The 12174-nt window shown below is 48.9% G+C and overlaps 1 protein-coding gene across 1 annotated transcript in view; it reads left to right on the top strand.

The window, feature by feature from the left end:
• The first annotated feature begins 6395 nt into the window (after positions 1-6395).
• Positions 6396-12174, top strand: part of VILL (villin like) — a 37635-nt gene continuing 31856 nt past the window's right edge. The window contains exon 1 of the mRNA XM_059482651.1: positions 6396-6635. The gene's annotated coding sequence lies outside the window, so the exon portion shown is untranslated. The remainder of the gene's footprint in view (positions 6636-12174) is intronic.

Consider the following 12174-nt stretch of genomic DNA (forward strand, 5'->3'; position numbering starts at 1 on the left):
GCAACCAGGTTTCCCACAGTTGTGAAAACTTCTGGTCTGCCTGAGGAAAAAGGGAAATAAGAAAAAAGGAAATTAACAGTGAGGGTGAGAGCTCCAGCTGCCTACACCAGTGAAGCCAATATGTTCCACAGCTACCTCAGCATCCAGTGATCCTGACCCATGGTAAAACCATTGGGATTAAAACCCACTTGGATTATCAGTGCTAAAGGAGCAGCCTTGTACTCTGCAGGGGAGAAAACCAGGCTACCTCTCCTGCAGGGAAACTGAGCCAACTTTCTGCTTCCTGCATGGACATCCCAGGTAATCCTGTCCAAAGGCCATAAATAACCTCTGTTTGCCTCAGCTCCCATGTCAGAACAAGGTATTAATCCCTCATCTTGCTTGCTCGTGGTGTGATTCCCATGAAAGGACAGTTCCTAGGATCCTGGACCTCAGGGGTTGTCCCTGCCCCAGCACAATGATTTCCTCCTGCCCAGGATGCCATGGGATGACCTTTGCCAGGCTCCCACACCCATTAACCAGCGCTGGGGCTGAGCCTCCCCTGCCTGTGAAATCCTTTCTGCTGGATCCAGCTGGAAATGCAGAGGCTCTGCTTCATGACCCTGACCAAAGTGTGCTGGAATTTGCTGGGTTTCATAAGGTTTTCATTAGGGCTGTGAGAGATCCCCTGAGGTTTTGTGTAACTCCTAAACCATCCATACAGCGATTTGCAAAACTGTTCTCTTTGCAGGAGTGTTGGTTTTTCCTGATCCTCTCTGCTTTTTTGTCTTCCTCTCCCACTGTCTCCCTCTTCAAGGTGCACACATTGCTCAGAGGGAAACATCTAATCCACACTGGGGCTGAAAGGGTGGTCAGGCATTGGCACCCAGGGAAATGGTGCAGTCACCATCCCTAGAAATGTCCAAAAACCACCTGGATGTGGCACTTGGGGACAGGGTTTACTGCAGGACCTGGCAGTGCTGGACTCAGGGATCTGAGAGGGCTTTTCCAGCCTCATTGATTCTGTGGCTGAGGGACAGGGCAGTGACAGAATGATCAGGAGGAGGCTGGGTACCATTACCAAGTTCCCAGGCTCGTGTTTGGGTGATCTGGGGGTCACAGACATATTTCTGAAAAATCCTTTGCTAAGATTTTTTTCTCCTAAGAAGCTGAGAGGCCTCAGAAATGAAATGTAAATAATTATCTGCTGCTGTAGAATGCAACAGGTTCACCTTTAATTAATCTCATGTAGTTGTTTTTATTTAATGACCAATCACAGTCCAGCTGTCTCAGACTCTCTGCTCTGTCACAAGATTTTATTATCACTCCTTTCTATTCCTTGCTAGCCTCCTGATGAAATCCTTTCTTCTATTCTTTTAGCATAGTGTTAGTCTATAATTTTCCTTCAATATAATATATATAATAAAATAATTAATCAGCCTTCTGAAACATGGAGTCAAGATTCTCATCTCTTCCCTCGTCCTGGGATCCCTGCAAGCAACACTACAATCTGGGTTTGGTTTTTTGCTTTTATTACCCAGTTCCTGCCAGTGGTCCTGGCTGGAAAACCTCTGTGTGCATCCTGTGCTGCCTCCTTGCTGTCATCCCTGTCAGGGATGAGAATATCAAGCAATAATCCCTGCTGCCTTCTTGGGACAGGAAAACGTCTCAGTGCAAAGCTCCCACAATGCCTTACCTGGGATTAAGTCCTGAATCAGGATTTAAGGTCTCTAGAAGATTGCAATTTAATATCAAGAATCAGCAGGTGATAGTCCAAATGGCTCAGCCAGCTGTGGCTTGAGTACAACTGAGGAAAACCCTCTGGACCAGGACCAGGAAGAGCCCAGCTTTGTTTTCCTGCACGTTGTTCCCCATGGTTACTCTATGAAGCTGCCATCAAACTCATCCTCTTACACTCCATCCCTTTCCCTAAAGGATCAGCTCCTGCTGAATCTTCACTGCCACCATCACTTCCCTAAAGCTTCTTGGCATTCTGGAAAAGCTGGCTCATTTTCTGCAGCAGCAAAACCAAGTTTTTCCCAGCACAAACCTCCTCCATCTTTGCAGACAGTGAGATAACCCAAAGAACAAATTGTGCCCATCAGCATTAGGAGCAGGGTTTGACAGCAACAAGGGGTGATGGGTCTTGGGGATTTGGGTGCTTCTGGAAGTTTCCTCAGATAAAACAGCGGGGTGAACACATTCAGATCTGGCCTGGGGCCCATTTGCTGCATTCCTCCTGGGGCTGGAAGGCAGCCAGGGTGTTGGGATCTTTAGCTTGTCAGAGTGACCCCAAGATGTGTTAGAAAGTCTCTTTTCCCAGCCCAGCAGTCGAAGAAGGAGTCAGAACTCTTCAGTTCTTGGTCTCAAGGTTGTTAATTGTTCCTTATCTATAAAAAATTTTCTCCTGCCCTGCCGAGGTCCGTCCAGCAGGACAGTTCCAGGACAGTCAGGGACTGCCCACAGAGCTCCAGAATAACTTAGGATCATTTAGGTTGGAAAAAGATCCAAAAATCAAGTCCAGCTGTAAACCCAGCTGTCACTGACATCTTTTATGGAAAATCCTTTCCTTAGGATTTTTTCCTCCTGAGAAGCTGAGAGACCTCAGAAACAAAATTATTATCTGCTGCTGTGGAATGCAACAGGTGCATCTGTGATTGGCCCATGTTGGTTGTTTCTAATTAATGGCCAATCACAGTCAGCTGGCTCGGACAGAGAGCCGAGACACAAACCTTTGTTATCATTCTTTCCTATTCTATTCATAGCCAGCCTTCTGATGACATCCTTTCTTCAATTCTTTTAGTATAGTTTTAATATAATATATATCATAAAATAATAAATCAGCTTCTGAAACATGGAGTCAGATCCTGATCTCTTCCCTTATCCAAGAACCCCTGTGAACACGGTCACACCCAGCACTGCCAAGGCCACCACTAAACCCTGTCCCCAAGTGCCACATCTCAATCTTTTAAATCCCTTCAAGGATTGTGACTCCACCACTTCCCTGCTCAGCCTGTTCCAATGCCTGATAACCCTTGTGGGGAAGAAATTTTTCTCCTAATATCCAACTGAACCTCCTTTGGCACAACTTGGGGCCACTTCCTCTTTGCTTTTGTTACCTGGGAGAGGAGACCAACCCCAGCTCCTGTCAGGGAGCTGCAGGGAGTGATAAGGTGTCATCTGAGAGATGATCTGGCAGTCACCACACAAGCATTTGTATTGCCTTCTCAATTTTTCCCCCACACCCAGGGGCACAGGAGGTGAAGGAGCAGAAGGTTATAACCCAATCCTACTCTTTCAGATCAGCTATTACACCTGTAAGAGGCACTGTGCAGATTTTCATGTGGACATTATGGTTTTTTAGGGCAGAGAGGAGTTTGAGTGAGGCTACATGAGGGAATTGGAGGGAAATGTCTCTTGGTTGAGTGGTAGGTCGAGGAAAGCTCTCCTGAAAGCTTCTCAGAAATTCATGCAGTGCTTTTGCTGTTACAGGTCAGGGTGTTTAACCTCTACTGATGGTGTTTTGAGCAGCTTGTGAGGTTTTTTTAACTCCTTCCTTTGCTTTCCCAAGGCAGGAGGCCCCTGCTGTGTTATCTCATCTGCAGGGCTTGGCCCTTCCCTCTTCCTCCCAGAGCTCCAACCCAGCAGCAGGCTGGAAATACCTTTGGGAGGTGTCACTTTGCAAACACATCCTTGGCAGAGCCTGTTCCCCCATGCACAAGGTCACCCTTGTGCACAGGAAGGTGGGATGGCCCGGGCTGAGGCAGATGTTGGCCCATTCTGCTGCCAGACCCTGAGCTTGCAGCTCTGCTCTCTTCCTCCCTCTGATTTACCCCAGCATGGACCTGGGACAATGCTCTCAGTGTCTTGGGCTTGCACTGGGACACTGCCAACAGCCTCATCTGCCACCTGCAAGCACAGAAAAACCCCAAACCACAAGGTCTGTGAGCTCTGGGAATAGCAGGGCCAGGATTAGGGCCAGGACACGAGAGCAGCAGGTTGAGCACAGCTGGACAGGGACATCTCAGATCATGTTTCAGTTCTGAAAGTCAGGCTAGGCTGTTTTCCACCACTACTGAGTTAAACTGCTTGGAAATAATGTTTTCTGCTCTATAACCCCATGGCATGACCAGAATTAGCAGGAAGCAAAAGTGCCTACAGCTCAGCCCTAAATGAGCCCACGTTTTATGATGAAGATCTTTATTTTTTCCCTTGGCATTGACTGTTCTAAACTGCTTTGCACATATTTCTGCAGAGCTGGGCTCCTTAAAATCTCACCAGGATAATTTAGTGCTTTTTCACTGTGGCACTAATGGAGAGGAGGAGAGGGCAGGCAGCTCAGGCATCACCTGTGTGGGAGCCTGAAGTGCATTAGCAAAGCTCTGGGTATAGCAATGAAAATTCCATCCCAGAGCTCAAATTTGTGTAGCCACAGCCATGAAAGTGCCTTGATTTACATCAGCACCAAAAATTCACCCAAATACACAACTGTTAATGAAATCCTTGGTTCTGAATGAGTCCATGAGGCAAAAAGGGAATGGGAAAACACCAGGATTGGTGCTGATCCTCCAAGATTCCAGGTGATTTCACCCCACCTTCCAACACCTCCCACCAGATCTGCTGGTGTGTGACTCTCACTACTGGGCCAGCACTGGGTGGACTCCAAAGATGAAAGCAGAGCCTGCTTCAGGTCGCCATCCTCTGTTCTCCCAAATGTAATTTCGGAAAACTTGCTGCTGTGCTTCCCTCTGCAAAACCTGCAGCCAGAGCTCACAGGGACAGAGCAAGGGACACAATACAGCCATTCCATCAGATCTGCTGGTGTGTGATCTCACTGCTGGGACAGCTCTGGGCTCAGGGTGGGCTCCAAAGATAAAAGCAGACCCTGCTTCAGGTTCCCATCCTCTGTGGACTGGAGGAAACACAAAACCTTGTTCCTCTGTCCCCTGCAACAGACAAACACTCTCAGCATGGTGAAATGAAAAGAATGACATGAAAACAATGAAAAATGAAAGGTGAAGGCTATTGCAGGTTTATGAGCTATAGCCTGCAGACATAAAGGGAGAAATCACTTGTGAGGAATTGGTTTTGCATCTTAAACTGTGAAACTGAGACCTCTGCATTGATCCTCTCAGAAATGGGCACACCCAGGCTGAACAAGCAGGTCCAGCCACACCTTGGTTTGCAGCTCTCTGTGGTCAGTGGCACACCAGGCTGCAGGCAGTGTCACTGGTATTTTGGGCACTCCTCCCACTACAGCTCCCTGAGGTCTGACAGTGGCCAGTGGATGGGACCTGTGTGGGAACTGTGGTTTAAAGCTCTTTGGCCATCTGGTTTAGCTGATTCATATTTATTTTCAGATTGTGGGGGCTAATCTAGAAAATTAAGGAAGTGACAAGGGAAAAATGTATCTGAAGGGAAGGCCTTGGACAGCTGCCAGTCCTGAGAGGTTGTGTGTAGTTTCCATCCTCAGAGATGTGCAGGACACAGCTGGACACAGACCTGAGTGCCCCAAAATTCTTCATGCTCAGAGATGTGCAGAGCACAGCTTGACACAGCCCTGGCTCCCCCAAAATTCTCCATGCTCAGAGGTGTGCAGAACACATCTGGACACAGCCCTGGGTGCCCCAAAATTCTCCATGCTCAGAGGTGTGCAGAGCACAGCTGGACACAGCCCTGGGTGTCCCAAAGGTCTCCATCCTCAGATATTTCCTGGACACAGCCCTGGGTGCCCCCAAAGCAGAGCTGGTGGCTGATGACAAGGTACCACATGGTTCCTTCTCCAGACAGGGATGTTCCTCCGTCAGCAGCACCCAGCACACAGCAGGCAGGAGCAGCTGGGAATGCCAGGAGATGGTTTTTCCTCAGCTCATCCCCAGCCAGTGGCTATGGTATTACAGCCGTCCTTCACAGGTAATTTTTTTCTCAGCAATGAGCTGTAAGTGTCCACACACAGAGCTTTGTGCTGCTGAAGGTGGCTCAGCAGACCCTGCTGGGGCTGCCTGGTTGATCATTACTGCTCTCCTGGGAGGGCAGCCCAGTTAAACACTCCAGTGCTCTGTTACACCCCTAAACCTGGGGGCAATCCTCACCCAGCTCGGCCTTGCAGGGAGAGAAGAGCAGAGATCTTCCCCGAGCACTTTTCCCCTTGGAACAGCTTTGCCAAAATTCGGGACTTCAGAATTCAGAATTTTGGGGACAGTCAGAACCAGAGAGTGGAGCTGGAACTCTTTGTCCCCAAGGGTTAACACTGAGCAGCACCGCACCTTGCTTTGTCCTGCAGAGACTGAGAAAAGAGGAAAAAAATCCCTCCTGTGCCCTCCTAACCTGGACAAAACAGGTTTTTAATGAAAGCAGCACTTAATCACCATTCAGGGAATTCAGAGCAGGGGATATTGGATGCGAACAGAGTTGGTTGAAACTCTCCCGCACCGGCTCCCTCTTTGTCCCTCTGTGAGCCTGGGAATGGGTGTGATCTCCGGGTAGGAGTGTCTCTGCGGTTAAGTAGAGGATTGAATTTCCGAACAGTGCTGTTCCCCGGCTGACAAGGTAGCAGAACAGTGAACAAAAGTGCCCTGAAGCTCGGCGGGGAGAAGGAGGCGCTGGGCTCGGTGCAGAGGGGACACCTGCGAGGACAGCGCGCACTTTGCAGCAAGGTAAGCGAGCTCCTGCACCCTTGCTGGTTTTAATGAGGCCAGAACTGTTTGATGACTTTATCTGGGATGGTAACAAACAAAAAATTAATATGCTTCATACTTAAAAAAATAAAAAATAAAGATCCTGCCCTGTTACAAAGCAGGATGTGTCTGCTGGAAGGAGCCCACCCTGATTTACATCGTTTGGGGATGGAACGAGCAGCTCTGAGCTTGCCAAGAACCTGTCCGGGTTCCCTGTCAGCTCTGAGGACACAACTTTTCCTTCAGCCTCTGCACAGACTGGCTTTGATTTCATGCATAACCTTTGTCTGGGCCTGGATTGTTTTGTGTTTTGCTGCCGTGGGGATTTCCAAAAGCTCTGCTGCCTTTGGGGTGCAGTTATGGGTCCGGGCAGCCAGGGAAAGTCTTTGGAAGTTCTCATGGATGGGTTTTATTGTCATCTCATCGACAGATTGCTAATGGCCAGGCTGCTGTGCTCTGCAAATAGAATGTTTTCTCATCCTGCTCGTTCCAGATGCGAGCTGCACTCAGATAAAATTGAGTTGTAATGCAGTTGAGCTGCAGGCTCACTTGCCAGTATTTTTCTTAGGCGTGCCTATTAGGAACATAAATATTTAACACAAAGGAGAGCTGATATGAATTAGCATCTGTGGGAGGTTCACGCTTATTCAAGACTGCCCTAACGCAGATGTAAACAAGTGTTAGAGCAGCTGAAGCAAACTAGCCCCGCCAGAGCAGCGCTTGGATGGTGAATCATCCAGGTGCTTTTTACACAGTGAGCGAAATGTGCTGATTAGAGCCTGCGAAGTGCAGATTAGACAATCAGAGGGCACTGGCTTCCCTCTTCCGCGGGGTTTTACCGTTCCCCCGCGATGCCAGGTGGAAGGCAATGCAAGGACAGGCAAATCAGAAAAAACCGAATTGCCTCACCTTCCTCCTGGCACAGCCAGGTGAGCCTCCCCTCCTCCTCCTCCTCCTCCCTGCGCAAACAGGATGCCTTTATCCTCCTCCAGCAGACACAGAGGTCTCATGATGTTTTTTTCCCAGGCACGACTTTGAGGCAGAACTTGCCAAAGTCTCCCAGCTGGGAGCAAAGGTTTTGTGCCGTGGCTGTGAGCAGTGCCACCCTGATCTCCTGCCTCCTCCTGTATCTTCTGCTTAGGTTGAGTCAATAAATCCCTGCTCTTGCATGGCCAGGGATGCTGAAGATGTTCACAGTGTCTTCCTGGCCTTTTCCACAGAGCTGTGCAAGTTTTTCTGCACTTTGAGCATGGAAGTTGTTGTCTCTTCTGTTATGGAGCGCCCATCCTGTGGTGATCCATCTCCAGCTGAGGAGGAGGCTGGCTTGGAGCTTGGACACCTGCCCCATGCTTGGGGCTCTGCTCTGTGTTGGGCACATCCTGCTGGACCAAAAGCCCTCCCTCAGTTTCCACAGAGTTAAATGTGTGGTGACCCACTTGGAAGCAGAGCCCTGAAATGCTCAGAGCAGTGAAGAGAGCTCAGGGCACAGCCAAAACCTTGGTGCTGCCCCAGCTGCGTTTTTGTCACCCCTGGGGAGCCCTTGTGCCACCACTGACCCTCCTCAGAGTCCCTCCTTCAGGACATTTTTGTGTCAGCCTTGTGAGGCTCTCACTGGGCTGACGTAAGGCACAGGTTGGGCTTTCCCAATGTGAAATGTCCATCTGCCAAGGAAGGACCCCAGGGTAGCCACACCACACCCAAAATATCTCTTTGTTTATTCACATACATTCTTCAGCCTCTGTTGTCCCCTCAGAGGAGCAGATCCTTCAGTCACAAAGGGAAACACTCTCCCACAGCTCAGTAAAACCTCTCCTCCCATGAGCTCTCTCGCCATACAATACAACCCTGCAAATGGGCCTAATTATGGTTTATCCTCGATGATTTTACATTTCTACTGTATTTCCACCCATTCTGGGTGTGAAAGTGTTGCAGAAAGGGGTGATATTATAATTTAAGGGGAGAATATCATTTAAAGCCTTGGCATCTTTCACCCTGAAAAGTCCAGGCACATCAGGTGATGTGCATCCAATTCAGTTGCCTTGATTTCCAAGGATCTCTGCTTGTAACAGAAACCCTCTCATTTGTTATCTGCCTTTATCTGAGCCTCTTCAGGCTTATCTGAGGCAGAGCTGGGTACAGTGACAGTGGAACTTGTTATTACCTTATATCCACGTCAGGGATGTGACACTGACCTTAAATTGCATGGTTGGGCTCCATCCTGGGCAGCTCCTGTGGAAGGAGCTATTCACATCACTTGACCTCTTCTACCTAAAAATGTCCTGTTGCCATGCCCTGGGATGAAAGGAGAGGTTTGTGCCTGGCCCTTTATTTAAAACTGTTTTTTAAAAACAGCTGCACAGGGTAGGAAACAGGCAGGGCTGGAAATTGTGTTCTTTTTTGGGTTAGAGAGGTTGTCTGGGTACCCATCTTTCCTTTGGGAGTGTGCAGAGCCTGAATTACTGCCCTTTGTTGCTATCCCACCCATCCCAGGCTGTCAGATGCCTGGTTCCCTTCCTGCTGCTCACACAAAACTCCCCATGTCAGCTCCAGGTGAGAAAAGTTGTCCAGGATGAGTGACTCTGTGACCTTAAAGCTCAGAAAAGGCAACTCGCAGCCTGGCCCAACACACATCCCAGTGGAATTTTGGCCTGGGTTAGTTGGTCCCCTTCTGTTCTGACACAGGTCAGCTGTCTTTAGTTAGAGCTGTGTTAGCCAGCACTCACAAGGGATGAGCTCCCCTTTGCTGCTTGAGAAACAAAACTTCCCCCTGAATAAACCTTTTCCACCTCACTGGGCCAGAGATGGAAGGGCAGAGTCACCCACAGAGCACCTGCTGAGGTCCAGGGCTTTTCACTTGCAATCCAAAATGGAAACCTGCTTGGGCTTTTGTTTTTGTTTTTTGTTTTTTAATGGAAGTCCTGGGTTTCTCTTCCCAAGCTTGATGTCATGCTTGCAGATCTGAACTGGGACAAAACTGAAACCTGCTTCCACTTTCCACTGTGAAGCCAATGCTCTGGAACCAGTTCTCCAGCTGGTCTGAGTGGAGGCAGAGCATCTCCCCTGCTTCATCACCACCAAAAAAGGTCCTAAGGGCTTATTCAAGTGCACTCATTAAACTGTGCACCAGGGAAAAGCTGCTTTTGATCTTCCACATATACACACGTGTGAATTCTTACAATAAATATAAAACTGTCACATGCAGCAGCAAAAATCCTTACTCTCAGGCTTGTTTTTTGAGAAGGATGGGCCTGGTGGACACTGGCAGCTGGGTTTAAAGGAAATTTTATTTATGGCATTTCCCTCAGTTTATGCTGGCAGAATGTTGGGTTACAGTGGATGGGACTGAGCCCCAAACTCTGGGGGAGCAGGAGGGAGGTGTGGCAAGCTGGGCTCTCCCCCAGGGGTTTTCCTGTTAGGCCAAGGGAACAGCAAGTCCTTCCTGTCCAGGATTCACTGGATCTGCCCTAGAACAAACACCAGGATGAGGGGAACCACCCAGGGGAAGCTCTCCTCAGACTTGTGCAGCTGACACCCAGGAGAAGGTGGATAAATCCCAGTCTCTAACCCCCTCTCCTCTCCTTAGTCCCAGCTCTGCATTGGAAGCTGCTGTGGCCTTTCCCTCAGTTTCACCTGGGAAAATGTAATTTTTTGAGGTTTTCTCCTTCCTGTAAGCTTTTGAAGAGCAGGGGCTCCCCTGTGAACAAACACACTTTCTCTCCTCCCTGATGTCTCAGCTCTGGTTTTATTTAACCTGCAGCTATGGGGTTAAATAATGCTCTGTTAAAATGCTGATGTAGGAGAGGGTGGTGACTTTTTTTTGTGGAGGTGGTGAGTAAGTTAGGAGTTAGTTAGAACCTGAACCCCTTCCCTGGAAACCAGGAAGAGCAATTAAAATGGCTTTGCTTTCCTTCTGTGTCCATCTCCTGCGTGAAGCCCTGCCCCTTTGGATGCAGGGCTGGTCCTGAGCCAGGAATCTCTCCCTTTCATGAGGAGAAAGAGCTAAAAGAAAGGGGAGATTTGTTCCTGATGAATTGGCGAGCTGCCTGCTCACCTTTCCCTTGGGATGGCTCCGTGCTGCTGCTGACTCACAAACCCCACGGAGAGGGGCTGGAGGTGCAATGGATACCTCTGAAGGAGGTGTGCACCAAGCTGAAATTTATTATTTGGCAAAAATGCACCTGGCAGCACACCAGCACAATGCAGAAAGGTTTTAACAGCTTCTTGTGCCTGTTTTTTTTTTTTCTCTCATGGATCTTCAGAGAGGTGGGTTTGCACAGCAATGAGTTTGTTATCGGTCACAGCTCTCTCAGGGAGAGCTTCCTGCAGCTGCTTGGGAATGCTTTGAGTCTTTTAGGGCTGCCCTCAGCCTGCAGAGATCCTGCCTGCCTGCCTGGAAGAGCCTCCTGCTTTCCAAGACATCCTGGGGGAGAAGGGACTTGCTGGGAAAGAATTCAACAGGAGCTGCGTGGGTGCTGTGACCTTCTGTAGGACACCAAGGGGATCCTGCCAGCCCCACCTTGGCCAGAGCTGAGCTCTGGGCTCCACAGCCAGCCTGATGAATGTGGAAACTCAGACCACATGACTTGGGAGCTGGGGCTGAAGTCAAAGTTCTGATTTAATTGTCAGTATATTGTTCCAGCATTGTGAGAAGTTTGCTGGGACAATGCAGCTCCTTAGTTCCCAGGACAAGCACTCAGCTGGTAAAATTTTAGAGGGGATACTCAGAAATAGCAGCAGTTTGAGGGGAAAAAAAACAATCTGCTCTTAGAAATCAGTTTCCCAAGACCATCTGCTTAAAGATCAGGCTGCTGGAACTGCACCAGCAGTGAGATAAACAGAGGGGGACAAGGGAGATCATGAAGAGAGGTGTGGAGAGATGAACAGCATTTCCTGGATGGAGTGAGGTGTTGAGCTGGAATTTAGGGCAGGTGCAAATGCAGCTGCAGGGACTGGTCAAAGTCAGAGATAAATAATGAGATGCTTTCCCTTCTAAATCAGCAGGAATTCAGAGAAGGAGATGAGATCCAGACTGAGGGCTGGTGCAGTTGGGAAGGTGGCTATTTCCCAGCAGCCTGATATTTCCTTGTGCTCTTTGCTTTTATGCTAGGAACAATGGGGGGACTGGAAGATTAGTGCAAAGTCCATCCTCACAGGGAGCTGAAAGGTGAAGCTCACAGCCTCAGTGCTTTTCTGGGAATGACCAAGTATCCGCTGCTAAGTCTGAGATGCCAGAAGTGGCCAGGTGGTGAAGGCACAAGTTGTAAGAAGTCACACTGAGCCAGAGGTTTGTTTCTTGTAGGGAGTGGGTTGGTAGTTGGAGATGGGGTAAATTTCCAGGGTTCAAGGGACAGAGCAACTGGGTTCCAGAAACACAGGTCAGCTTCTTTTCAGACAGGGCAAAATAGTTATTGCTCTTTCAGAGCCTGAGGGATTCCTTGGCTAGGTGAATCCAGCTTTCTGCATCCTTTGAATTCACTGAATAGGGAATTGAAACCTCTGCTGGGCTGTAGAGCACTTA

Source organism: Ammospiza nelsoni, chromosome 1 (assembly GCF_027579445.1).
Source record: "Ammospiza nelsoni isolate bAmmNel1 chromosome 1, bAmmNel1.pri, whole genome shotgun sequence".
NCBI classification, from domain to species: Eukaryota; Metazoa; Chordata; class Aves; order Passeriformes; family Passerellidae; genus Ammospiza; species Ammospiza nelsoni.